Raw genomic sequence first — 12,116 nt, forward strand, 5'->3', positions numbered from 1 at the left:
GGACATAGCCTTGTGGTGAGAGTGAGATGCTACAGATGGACAGCTCAGTGCTACCTAGGGACCCCTTGACAAACTAAAAGGACGAGAGAGAGGCCTCTTGGGCCCCAAATAGCTCCACTATGGGAACATAAGGACAAGAAGTATACAGCATGAGGAGGCATGAAGAGGCAATGATCTGTGTTGGTGGAAGGAATGATCATACCAATGAAATCATAGATCTTTGAAAATATTAAATGTATGTAAAAGGCAAGAGTTCAGGTACTGGTTGCTTAACTAGTTACTACTATTCTGGCACTCCCCTTCCCAAAAGAAGGGAGCACAGACATCCTCTAGTTAAGAGGTTGCCAAACTTATTTGGCCTACCACCCTCTTTTTTAAAAAAAATTACTCAGCACCCCCTGGAAATCTACTTTCTTTAACCCTTTAACACTTTTAAAAATTTGTATCATTTCAAAATCATATAAAAGATATTTTTAATGACGCACCTTAAATTTAATAATTTATTGTAAATGTATGGGTTTTTTCCTGCATTGAAATTTTGATTATGCAATATTGCATCATGTAACCATATAGTATCATATTGCAAACAAGTCATTACACACCCATATTCCTGCCAACTTCTCTACAATGCAGACACACTCACCTGCCAACACTTGCTTGTTAAGACCTGTCAGTGGACTTGACTACTTGTAGAGGGCCGACTTTGGGGAGTTGGAGAGCTTAGGCCAGCCCGGGTCTTACCTGCAGCTTGTACTAAGCCTGACAGCTGTGAAACTCAGGATGTCGGCTCACCACCCCCCTGTTCCGTCTCTTGAGAACAGGATGCAGAAAGGGAGGAAATAGATGGGGTACAGGACAGAACGCAGGAAAGAATGTAACAGACAAGGTACGAGGAAGTAAGGAAATCACTTAATTAGATTTGTGCTTTTCATGAATACTAATGTTACTATTGCTTGATCCAGTACTATATAAGCCTGAGCCCTCAGATCAATAAACAGAGTTTGTTCTTCATTGCTGTCACCTGGCCCGTGATTCTTTCTCTTTTCACACTCTGCTGGCATCAGACCACAGCCGGGGATGCAGGTGCTCCCAGAAGCTACTGATTGGTTATAACTTGCATTTTGTGTGTTTATTTGGAAAATAATATCATCACTATGACTTTTACTCTGTAACACAACAGATGAAACATGTACAAACAGATTTTCAAAACTGTCTTCTCATCTCTTCTTTCCTGATGTTTCCACCCCCACCTTATTTTTATTCAACACCCCCCAAAGGCACTGAGGCGTACTACTATGCCCTTCTAGATCATTCCAGCGCCCCTCAGGCACCAGTATTGGAGAACCTGTGCTTCTAGTTATGTACCACCCCCAGTGGATAATTGCAGAGTGTAACTAAGGTAGGGTAAATGGGGGAGGGGGAGATAGGGATGACTAAGGCTTGGCCCCAGGGAACTAAAATTTAGAATGTGCAAAAACGTCACTCTTTCTGCATCAAAGCAGCACTTCACAAGAATAATTATTTAAAATAGAAAGCGACCAGCTACCCATTGTTAGTAGTACTCACTTGTGAGCCACTATGGCAATTAATTCCTCCTCTCAATCAGTTGAATTTCTCTTAATTACTTGTCTTATATTATTTTCACATCTTGCGCTACAAAATTTACTTAAGGGCCTTGCTTTGTGCTGCTTGGATGTGCACACTTCTTACTAGTTACATCTCTATAACTTTAACTCTTACCATGGAACATTATCACTGAAAACTTCAATTAGAGACCATCATGCAAAATGGAAAACCATCTGCAGGCACAAAGCACAAATTAATAACTGCCTCTCTTTGTGGGGCATCTTCTATTCAAGACTGTCAGAAAGCTTATAAACACAATTACATGATATTCTTTAATGTAGTTTCAAGAAGCTATCTCTAATGATGAGGCATTACCGTATGTAAGAAATGTCTAAATAGAAGTTTGGCACTCAGCCTTTACTTCAATTAGTAAATATTTTGCTTGGTAAAATGTCTACCTGTTAATCTGCAAAACATGTCCTAACTCTTCTATTTTTGATAAACCACAAATGAGGGAGGGTCCACGGATTCAGAGTACAGCAGACATTATGCCAAGCCTAAAAGAATTGGACTTCTTGTAAGTGAGAATTCCGACAAAAAATTAAGACATAACCCACAGAAGCAGCCTGTATTTCTTCAGGGTACTGATGCCAGGCTCTGCAGAAGAGCTTTATGAGGCTAAGATATAGCATCTGGACAGGAGATTCCAGACCTCTTTTGTTGTTCTTCTCCGTCATAAGTTTGGTCACCCTAAAATCTAATGGAGAGGTACAGAGACAGGGACTCCTTTCCCCAGGCAAAGGACTCACTCAGACTGGATTCTGTTTATACTTTAAACAGAAGTTATGTCTCCTAGTTGACCAGGATTTTGCCCAAGATTGAAGAGCCTTGGATTCTTTGAGGGCTAAGAGTAATCTCATCAATTAGTCATGTCCTTCAGAGATTGACTTTAACAAGAGCTAGTCCTTAGTGAGGAAATAATAAAGAGATGAATATAATAGTATAACAATTTCTCTCAAGGTTAAAGATGATGAAGACAGAGAGAATGCAATCAGATTTGGCAATTAAGAGATCTTTGGTAACCTTGGAGAAAGGGAAGAGTGGGTAGGCTCTGAATCCAGATGGCAAAGAATAAAGATGTGTGTGGGTGGAGAAAAAGTAGATGCAGCAATTGTAGAAAATTCTTTCCAAGAATTTCACAATTAAAGGAAGAAAAATATAAGACAGCAGCTTGAGGGCATGACAGAATCAAGTTAAGGATTTTTTAAGCATGAAATAGACTTGATCTTATTTGTAGAGTGTGGGGATGTATCAGTAGAGAGGGAAAGAATAAAAATAAAGCAAAAGGAGGATGGGGGAGTTGAAAGGAGATGACATTAGACTATGTTAGACATAGTCTAACATACTAGACATAACATCTAGTATGTTAGATGACATACTAACCCATAAGTAAAAGGGTTAACTTTGGAAAGAAAAGCTATCTCTTCCTCAGAGACTGGAGGAAAGGAGGAGATGAGTGATGATGCAGAAGGGGTTTGTGGTGAGGAGGAAGGGAAATGAAGAAGCTCAGATGGATGGTCTTAATAATTAAAATCACATTGCTTCATCAGTCCTTTTGGTTAGAGTGCCTAAATGGTGGAGGAAAAGCAAGAAAAGGGAGTTTATAGTTTTCATCTCCCAGCCTTCCCTCCTGCAGAAGTGGGATATCTTTTCAGAGGTTTCTGTGTGAGGGGAACTCCAGGTGTTTCAAAGCAATGAGAAAGTCGTGTTCCACAGAAGTGAAGTGACTTTCCCAAAGTGACACAGCTCAATAACCAACAGGCCTTTTGACTCTCATTCAAAGACTTTCTAAGATCTGCCTTGCTTTCCAATTAATACTAGTTATGTTCATTAATGTGAATCACTGAACATATGTACCTCATTACCAATCAACACAATAACTATCATGTAAAATACCAAACATGTTAGACTAGCTTTATCTTAAGTTTTATTTGATTATAATATTAACACACAAACAACTTCCCAAACAAAGCATTCAGATTTGTAGATTGGGTATCTGGAAGTATGACTACTATTTGAAATTCTAGGGGATATCCTGAGTGTACCCACTACTAAAATTGTCAACTCATGTGCCCCAAGCAGTACACTTACCTTTACCAATCAGCCAATAGACCCTATTGGCTTTTAGCAAAGGCATTTACTAAGATGGTAGAATAAAAACAATAAAAACAAAACCCACCTTCCAAAAACCTAAGGTGTACTTTTCCACAAATGCAGTTCAGTGGGAGGAATAGGTATATGCCTAGAGTACAAAGATAGTGAGGCATCCATGTAGAGAAATCATGTGGCCAAGGCTATTCCAGTATTGATGGGCCTTGAAGTCCTTTCTTTCCTGTGGAGTTCTCACACTCTCTCTAGGTTCAGTGTCTCTGCTGGGCAAGTTGCTCAGCTGCACCTCGAGGGTCTACTCATTGCAGGGTCTGCTCTCTTCTCTGCTTGCTTGTAGAGCTTCTGGCTTTAATTGACTGCTTCTTTGTATTCATGTCTGCCCTACCTCTGCTCCCTCAAATGTGCCTCAGACTCTCTTGAATTGATTCTCCAATTGCTAGATTGAGTAGCTCCACTGCTTAACAGAATGATTGATGGGATGGAGTGTGGAGAGGAAAGAAACTTCCTTCGTCCCAAGAAGTGAAGAGCTAGATTTTCCCCCAATTTCTGGCTCTCTTTTCAACTTACTCAAACTGACTAGACTCAGATGGATTCAGGCCTGGTTAAATGACCAAACAAAGAGTAATTTTTAATAATTCAGTATCAACATGGCAGATAGTTGCTAATGAAATAGCTCAGAGAACTGTACTTGGCCCTGTGTCACTTAAGATTTTTATCAATGACTTAGACAAAGGTAGAGATAATACACTCATCAAATTACAGATAGCACAAAGCTGGATAGGAAACCTAATATATTGGATGACAGAGTCAGGATCCAAAAAGGTCTTGAAATGAAAGAGCATTGCACTGAATCTAATCATTTAAAATTCAGTTGGGACAAATATAAAGTCTTACACTTAGGTACAAAAAATCAATTTCTCAAATAGGAAATGGGAGAGACATGATTAGACTGTAGATGTTCTGCAAAGGATCCGAGGGTTTTAATGGACTTCAAGCTCAATATGAATCAGCAGTGTAATGTGGAAGTCAAAAAAGTTAGTGATTTAGGATTGCATTAAGAGGAACATGGCTTCCAGAGGTGATAATCCCACTGTACTCTTCCCTTCTAAAATCTCATATGTACCATTGTGTTCAGTTTTGAGCACAACAGTTTAAGAAGGATACCGGATAACTGGAAAGTGTCCCCAACGAGAGCAACCAGGAGAGTGAAAGACCTTAAGAAAGGTGTTCATACTTTGTAAAAGGCCTACTAGAGGTTAATACCTTATTAACAGACATATCATCGTCATGTCAAATGATCAGTTGAAGGAACTAGGTATGCTTAGTCTGGAGAAAAGAAGATTCTGAAGATACATCATAACTGTCTTCAAGTACATGAAGAGCTGTCATGTACAGGAAGGATTAGATGTGTTCTATTTGGTCTTAGAGGGAAGAACCAGGAGCATGGGGGAAAGTTTCAAAGAGGCCAATTTAGGCTTGATGTCAAGAAAAACTTCCTAACAATTAGACCTGTCCCAAAATGTAATGGACACCCAGAGAGGCAATGAGTTCCCTCCTACCTCAATGTCTTCAAGCAAAGGCTGAATGACCACTTATTAGGCATGTTAGGATGTGGACTCCTTTTGTTTGTAAGGTAGACTAGAAGGCTGCTAAGGTCCCTTCCAATTCTCAAATTTTGTTATTTGAGGACTTGTAAGAGTCATTCCATCGCGCATGGTTCATCCAATAGTGTTGCTCCTTTCTGACTCAGAGAAAGGTGTTCATACTTTGTAAAAGGCCTACTAGGGGTTAATACCTTATTAACAGACTTATATCATCATCTGTGATTATGAGAGGATGCCTGGGGCAGTAGACAGAGAGCTGATCTCAAAGCCAGAAAGACCTTTGTTCCACTCCCACTTCTGACACATACTGCTATATGAGCAAATCACCTAACTCTCAGTGTTCTAGGCAACTCTCTAAAATGATGTTTCAGAAAAGATGCCTAACTGCATCGTTGGAGGGAGTCTCCTCACCTGGAAGTTCCTTCTATCAATGAAAGTCTCTATTCTCTATTCCCTATCCATATATGATTACATTCTATGATTAAATCAACTGAACTTGAGAGGGAGGGAGGGAGCAGGAACCAAATCTCCCCTCTTACATAAATAAGACAGTACCTGTCCTCAAGGAACTGACAATATGACTTCTTGAGCCTGAACTCTGTCTTCATAATTTATTGTTCAGAGTACAGCTATCTGTCCAGAACTTAGAAGGATGGCTGAGGGATTCTCAAAGAAAGTATATTTATTCTAATTTAGCTTTTCATCAAGCCCTGACATCTGTTCAGGATGGGTACTAACTAAATCTCTGCTTAACCAAATGAGCATTATACATACCGAGGAGACCACTATGATTTTAGCCTACCAATTCATAAAATAAAATAAAGAAATGTTTATTTTGCATCTTTTTCTGACAAAGAGTTTCATCACTTAGATGCCACAATCTTGAGTGTCCTCAGGACCCACATCATGACTAGAGAGTGCTCTCTCTGTGAAGACCATCAAATATCTTGTGCGTATGCTAAAACTTGAGAGAAGTTTCAGAACTGGTTCTTTCATTGTTTACACAAAAAAAAAAAAATACTAGACTTATCCAAGCTCCCCCATGAGATGAATGAAAAGCCCAAGAGATAAGGTTTCTGGGTAATTCATAATCAATGTATTAATTAGGCTAGCTGATAATAAATTATGGTTAGTGGTCTCTCTTGGTAACCAAAGATAAAACCATGGAGATCCCTGAATGCTTAAATATCTTTGGAAAAAGTGGTGCCCCTGACAGACGAAACCAACTTTGATTGGTGAACACTTAATGAGGGGGTGGACATTAATGAGGAGATGGGCTAAAAGTCTTCAGCTTCTTTTGCTAAGGAGACGACTTGATCATAAGACTCAGCTGCCAGAAACCCTGAGGGTCTTTCCCTCCCAGATCTATTTTTTTTAAGAGGCCATTCTTTGCCTCATTTTTTATTAAGTCTTAATCACTTAAGGGTACTGCCTCAGTCAAATCGAGACATGTTAAAGACCTTAGCTTGAAAAGTCCAAGGTCCCCCACTGCATCCTGCGCCATCTCCAATTGTCCTAATCCATATCTGGCCACTGGACCCAGATGGCTCCAGAGGAGAAAGTGAGGCTGGTGACTTTGCACAGCCCTCCCTCACTTAAATCCAATTCACTTGCAAGTCATGGAATCACCTCCCTGATATCTTGGTCAAGGACAAATTAGGACAAACAGCAGCAGCAGCTGCTGCCTCCAGCAATCTGGACAAAGAGATCCATCTCTACCACTGGTTGATTTTCTCCTTCATAAGCTAGGTCATCTTGAATTCTAAAGGACAGTTCCAAGGAGAAGGGTTCATTTCCTGGGAGGTAAAAACTCATCTAGACTGGATTTTGTTTGCCCTTTAAACAGAAGTAAGGTCTTCTAGTTGGGTGGGGTCTTGCCCAAGACCCAGGAGTATGTACCTCCAAGGATTTGGGCAATCATAGCTATCAGCAATGTCCCTCAAAGACTGACTGAACGACCTGCAAGAGCTAGTCTCTGAATGAGAGTGTAGAAAGGAAAAATGTCAATCCTAATTTAATAATTGGTTATTAATATAGTAGAAAAATAATTATTTCTCTCACCTAAATGCTATTTTAGCCAAGATTTTTAGTTGCTAAGAGCTCTGAAATCAGTCTATTATGGCATTCCAAAGATATGATTCCAAGTAACTTGCTTCCCCAACCTGTGTGTGTGAGTCAGGTATCAGCCTACTCCTGATGGTCTCCCCACTACTCGTAGTGAAGTCAAATATTGCTATGCTTGAGAGTGAGAAAGTGTTATCCTATGTCTCATGTTTTATATTAGGACCATCCAGACATTCTTTGAAACCAGGAGAAGATAATCAGTACTCACTCCTCAACCTACATTTAACTCATAGAAATTACCTCAGACAAAAATGCACTTGTTCTGTTTCAGTCCTCATGTAGACACAACATATATTTGTGAAGTTACAATTAAATAGTCATTATTAACTAATTTCTAAGAAATGCTCAGCCTTAATAGAACACTCATAACTCTGTTCTGGTTGTTGATAATTATTTCCTGCTCTCAGATATGCAAATTCAGTTGTAACTCAATTATGCCGAAGCATTCAAAGGAAACTGGTTTGACAAAGAGTTACAAGATGATCAAATTCACTTCCTGCTGAGTGGAACTCATACTGCAACTGGTGAGGCTATTGCTATCACCTTCCTCAGTACACGCACAGATGAAGTGGCCTTCCAGAAAAAAAAAATGCTTTCCATAGGCTATTAACAAGAATCAAGAAATTTTCTTAGAATCAAATCACTACAGTTAACTCTATATTAGTCTTATAGATTAGTAGTTTTGTAGAATAGAACTTAACAATATCTTTAAATGTTTTAATTTGCCTTGTGGATGATGGGGAAGTGGGGTCAATTCAATTCAATTTGGTAAATGTTTTCATAATGTCTAGTATGGTCAGAATACTGGACAAAGATTAGATAAGACAGGAGCCCTGCCCTTCTTTAACTGATCCATCTGGCAATCAATCATAAATCAACAATGATTTACTAAGCACCTACTATGTGCAGGCACTGTGCTAGATGCTGGGGAATGAAACAATCCCTACTCACAATGAACTTACATTCTAATGGGAAAGATAACAAATAAATATAAAATATGTGCATTGTAAATATAAAGTTAATGCAAATATATAAAAAGTAGTTAAATATGTGTTTGGGAAATAGAGCATGGAGGAAAGTGGGTTCAGTTTTACTTTATTCTCTTTGCTCAGGACCTTTCTTTCCCAGTTTGAAGCTTCAGATCTATCTGGAATGCATCTCTGAAGAAGTTTCTATCTCCCACCCCCCCACCCCCCCACACACACTCTTTTTATCCTATTGTAAGAACTAGCATAACTGACAATTTGTAAATTCTACTCATTTTCCTACTTTTTCTTCTTAACATGTCAGCCAATGAACAGTCTTAAAATGTCATTTATAGACATTTATAATATCATGCATATTTGAAACATTGATAAAACCACAATTTCTACCCAGAATAAAACAAGGGGTTTTTTTTCCCATCACAATTTTCCCCTCCAAATTCACAAGAGTGAAAGTATAACTTCTTTCCCTTGTAACTACAAGAGTGAAAGTATAACTTGTTTCCCTTGTAACTTGTAACTATTCAATTAATTCATTGCCCCAAGCTATTTCTCAGTGCTCCTAGCAAACTCAAGGAGGCTCTAAGAGGCCTCTGAAAGGGCTGGAAACTCTTAATTAGGATGCTGCCAGAAAGATTTCCCCAAAGGAATAGAAATATAAAACAATACTAAAAAAAGGCTAGGATGAAACATAAATACAGGAAAAAAAGTAAATATGCATGAAATATGTGGGAAAAAAATATAAATACATGTAAAAAACCATAAATACACATGAAAATGTAAATACAAAATGATTCCTTAACCCTCCCAGCCCTACGCTGAGCCTCCACAGTTTTAAGTGGTGAGCATCTTTAAAGCATTTCACTTTTAAAGAAATTTCTTGTGTATTGAACTGAACTAATTGAATCTCATCCCAGATACTTCTGGATGAAGTCTCTTGGTCAAAGAGTTCTTTGCCCACCAAAAATTCTCTCTCCTTATCTGGATGACCCCTAAGACACTGATTTCCCCTTTTGCCTTGCTATTGCTCTAAAGATATTTTTCAAACCCCTTTGCTCTCCTGGAGGAGACTGGATCTACCTCTAAAGCTCACAAGTCCTGCCCAAAGGGTAATTTCAGTTCTCTTACTAGACTTTACTAAGACTATCAGGGAAATTTGAATCTCCTTCCTTGCTCTCTGGGTTAGGCTTCAATTAACAAGCCTAACTTCCTCAAATAGAACTGAATTGCTATTTAAACATGTTACTAAACAACTAAGGGAGAAAGTAGAATTCAACAGACTCCACACAAATCTTATTTCAATTCCTCATTGTGACACAGAGGTGACCCATAGTTCTCAAAGGCAATGGACAGTGACTTCTACCAAGTTCTACCAAACTGGACAGGCTTCAAGTATGATACCAAGGACAGACTGTATCTCCTGTCCAAAGACCAGTCCAGCTAAGTACAGAGGCTCTCATCACCAGTTAGTTGGCTATAGGGGATGAATTTTTTGACTATGGCAACCCATGAAACAAAGAAAACTACAAAATGGCCATTAGTTTCATGCAGCATCCTTCCTCTTCTTCAATGATAACGACAGAGAAACAGAAGAGGAGGACAGAGAGTCCTAAGAATTTCAGTCTTAGACTATTAACACATGAATATAACTGTGAAATTACTGGCCAACAAACAATTAATAGACATATGGTTGGATGAAACCAACTACAAAAATATTGATATTCTTGCTAAAAATGAAAGCTAACAACAAAAGGAAGATGCAGCTAAATGGAAGACAAATTCTCTTTGTGGAGGCAAACAAAGGAGTAGTTATTTTCATTGCGTACTCCAGAATGACAATAAACATAATTTCAGAAGATACTTTGATATCTCTCAGTGCAAGGCTCATGTTGAGCATAAACAGTAAGACCACCATGAAAAGAATCATAGCTTCTCTGTTAGCTTCTCTTGCTGAGGATGAAGAGGTGAAGAAATTATATGAATAACTCAAGAAAATCCTCCAAACAAATTCAAAATATACATTGACACTTGGTGACTTTAAGATGAGGTGCTCTTGAGAAAGATACAGGAGGAAAAAAGGAAATAAATATTTGATACTAAGAAACAAGAGGCCAAAGACTTGTAAACCACTCAGAAGTCTCATGCCTATTTATCCTGAATACTTTCTTCAAGTAGAGGGTCAGGAGATCATCTCTAAATGACTAATGATAAAGCATTTTCTTCACCTCCTAATAGAGAGGTAATGGATTCAAAGAGCAGAATGAAGCATATATTTTAGGACATCATCTGTATGTAGATTTGTTTTGCTTGACAATGTTTATTTGTTACAAGGACTATGTTTTTCTTTTTTTTTTTTCATTTAAGGTCAGAGGATTTGAAGAGAGGAGAGCTAGTGATAGTGTTGCAAAAAAAAGAAAAAAAATAAAGAAAAGAGGGTCGTTGAAACAATTTTTAAATGCGCAGAAAAGAACAGAAGAAAAAGTTCAGAAGGAAACACATATAAGCAGGACAGCTTTGAAAGTAACATGTTGAATTTATTCTGTGTATTTTTAAAATTGCAAGCTGTACATAAGAGATTCACATTTTCATATATACTCTTTTTTTGTTCTACTTGCATGTGGGAAAAAAAAGTCTTCTAGTCTATATTAAATTCAGAATTTTAAAAAATGTTCCCTAAAATACAACATCAGAAGGTACCAGGCATAGAAGGTACTGAACAACTTTTTTCTTTTTTAAGTCGTTGACTATACCTTGACAGGAAACATTGGTTATCAATGTTGGTGTCATTCCTGAGTCAGTTGTCTGTGTGTAGATAGGCCATTGATGTGTTAAAGTATGGATCAAAATCAACACAATTTACAAGAAAGGTTAAAGAGGAGAAGAAAACAGCATGCAATTATGACAACTTCAACTTAACCTATTCAAACGAGCTACTGATGGCACAAAAGGGAAGTCGCTGAAAAAAAAAGAGTGAAATGAGCTATAATTTCCAATAACAGTTTAACTGATAAAAAGAATTGCCATAACAAGTGTTAATAAATGACCCCTGGGCCCATAAAGGGACCTGAAATGAAAGAGTCCAGTACACCAATTAAATGCATTTATTGTCTGAGAAAAGGTTTGGAAGGAAAGAAGATCCTATAATGGAGCAGAAAGAGAGAAAAAGTTCTTCAGCTGCTCAAAGGGGAGAGAAAAGGGGGTGAGATAATAGCATTTCTAAGGGAAGTGGGGGAGGTTAAGGTAGCAGACACCTGTAAATACGATTAGCCAGGGAATAAAGTGTTTGTAAGTCCTGAGTCTGCAGCTGCTGCTCAAGGCTGCCCTTGAACTGTTCAAAGCTGGTCTGGCCTTTGCAGGCATCCCCAAGTTCACCTAGAGTTCACTTCACAGTTTTGCTGATATGTCCAGCAGTCCTGAGCTTCAGAAATCCTTCTAATTGGCTGGTTGTTGTGTAACTCCATTGTCCTGCTCCCCTGTGTAGAAGGGAAGCTATAGCATATTTAATCATAGAGCTCACAAAGGAGTTCATAAACTGCCTTAGCTAACGAATATTTAACCCAGGGTTTAGCCTGTGCTTGTATCCCTAAAATGTTCAAAGATCTAGAAAGAATGCCTCCAGGGCATCTGTGAAATCATAGATCCATTTGAAAGGATCAGATTGATTCTGTGT

The sequence above is a fragment of the Phascolarctos cinereus genome, unplaced genomic scaffold, assembly GCF_003287225.1.
Source record: "Phascolarctos cinereus isolate Bilbo 61053 unplaced genomic scaffold, phaCin_HiC Scaffold_4;HRSCAF=312, whole genome shotgun sequence".
Taxonomy (NCBI): domain Eukaryota; kingdom Metazoa; phylum Chordata; class Mammalia; order Diprotodontia; family Phascolarctidae; genus Phascolarctos; species Phascolarctos cinereus.